Source organism: Urocitellus parryii, chromosome 9 (assembly GCF_045843805.1).
Source record: "Urocitellus parryii isolate mUroPar1 chromosome 9, mUroPar1.hap1, whole genome shotgun sequence".
In the NCBI taxonomy this organism is placed as follows: Eukaryota; Metazoa; Chordata; class Mammalia; order Rodentia; family Sciuridae; genus Urocitellus; species Urocitellus parryii.
The window spans coordinates 112,378,763-112,381,144 of NC_135539.1; positions in this window are offsets into that span (position 1 = coordinate 112,378,763).

Consider the following 2,382-nt stretch of genomic DNA (forward strand, 5'->3'; position numbering starts at 1 on the left):
CCCCGGAGTCACACCTGGAAGTGAAGGACCTAGGGAAGGTGGAGGTGGGAAGATGGGTCAAAAGGGCCATGCTGCTTCAAGGAAGAAGGAAAAGGTCTCACAATACTGCCCAGTACAGGGCTGGTCCTGCCACGTGGGGGGCATTGGGAAAGGGAAGGCCGGTGGGAGGGACCAGGCTTTCCTGACCCATCCTAGGAGCAGATGGCAAAATGAACCCAAAAGGGACAATGGCTCACCAGAAGGTGCTTATAGCCAGGGACTCCAACTGATGGGCAGACTCCTGTTTTCAAGAGTTTAGTAGCTTGCGATTCTCCTGTCTTAGTCACTGGGATTACAGGTGTTCACTGCTGCCCCTGACTTTAAGCTGAATTTGGAGGCAACCAGATGAAACCTGTCTATTAAGCACCTGCCCCATGCCAGACACCGTGCCCAGGCTTGTCTCATTGATCTGCACAATATCCCCTTTCTCTCTGCTTTGCCCATGACAGCGGGCCCCCAGAGGTTAAGTGATTTGCCCCATGTCTGTGTGCCACTCCAGCCCTTGGTCTTCAAGGAGGGGAGGAGCACGCAGGAGGAGAGATGAAGACGGTGCAGAGGGCCACAGGTGACATTGGAAAGTGATTGTCACGCGCTGGGTCTGTGGCTCAGTGGTAGAGCACTTGCCTAGCACATGTGAGGCACTGGGTTCCTTCCTCAGCACCACATAAAAATAAACAAATAAAAGAAGGGCATTGTGTCCACCTACAACTTGAGACAAAAACAAAGTGACTGTCAGATGCCCAGGAAACTGAGGGCACCAGGACCTGGGGCAGGGCTGTGCCTCGATCTGTCCTTGGGGAGCCCAGGGGCAGGTCCTGCAGCCCTTCAGTCACTCGGACCCTTTTCACTCCTAAATTCAGCTCCCTTCTTCTTGAGAGCCATCATTTTTACCCTGGAAGTCTTCAAGCACCTGCCACACACAAGACCTGTTGTGAGCATGTCCCACAGGGTCCTGTCCCGCAGCCTTCTAGGACAGAAGCTTCTGATGGCTCCAGTTGGACACTAGGAATCCTCAATATATCTCCACAGCTGCAGCAGCAAGAACAGCTGCCCCAGGAAGACTGAAAGATGTAGGTGCGTCTGCGTGCAGAAGCTCGCCATGTCCCCTGGCCACACAGTGGCCTCCAGGTGCTCCAGCACAGCAGCATGCCCAGGCTCTTCCTCGCATTTGCTTGCTGCCTGTGGCCCTCTGCACCGTCTTCATCTCTCCTCCTGCGTGCTCCTCCCCTCCCTGAAGACCAAGGGCTGGAGTGGCACACAGACCTGGGGCAAATCACTTAACCTCTGGGGGCCCGCTGTCACGGGCAAAGCAGAGGGAAAGGGGATATTGTGCAGATCAATGAGACAAGCCTGGGCACGGTGTCTGGCATGGGGCAGGTGCTTAATAGACAGGTTTCATCTGGTTGCCTTCAAATTCAGCTTAAAGTCAGGGGCAGCAGTGAAAACCTGTAATCCCAGTGGCTAAAACAGGAGGATCTCAAGTTCAAGGCCAGTTTGGGCAATGTAGCCTGAGACCCCGTCTTAAAAAATAAAAAGGGCTGGGGATATGTATCAAAAGAAAAAAAAATCAGCTTAAAGCCTCCACTCTGATCCCCCAGTCCCCTCCCAGTAAGCACTAATTGTCTGAGGTCTGGTCGGGTCCTACACTTTGGTGTCTAGCTGCCTAGGACAGCTGAAGAGGTCTAGTGTCGTGGAATTGGTGCTGGGCAGAAATCAAGCCCACCCTGCCCCTGACTTTTGTGGCCTGAGGAGACATCAACAGCCTCTAAACATTGGTCTCCACCTCTGGGGAGCAGCTGCCCCTCAAGTATGATGGCAAATCACCAAGTTCTCAAGACCCGGGTTGAGGACACAGTGTAGGTAGCATCAGGGGGCATGGTTGGGGGGGTCTTGCATTCTCAGAATGGTCCTGGGAGGACAGTCCTGGACACTGAGTTGGAAAACTGCAGGACTCTGAGAACCAAGGCCTGTCTGTGACAGAAAGGTGACCAGAGCCTAATAAAGAGGTAACCTGAGCAGCAGAAGAGGTGGACTTGAGGTTTCTAGCAATAATCCTATTTAGTATAGGGATTCCAGGGTCGGTGCACCAGATCCTGGGCTCCACCCCAGACTAGGGACCCCCCCAGCCCCCCCGCACACTGTTCTACTGGTCAGCCCCAAGCACCAACCTGGGCCTAGGGATCCAGAATACAGGATCCCAGGCCCTTCCATCCCCACTGAGGCAACCCTCAGTGATCCCCATTCATCCGGCCCTGAATGCAGCAGGGAGTTCCCTGGCACCCAGGATGGTTCAGAGACAAGCACAAACCAAACTCTCTCTCCACTTTATGTGTGTGTGTGTGT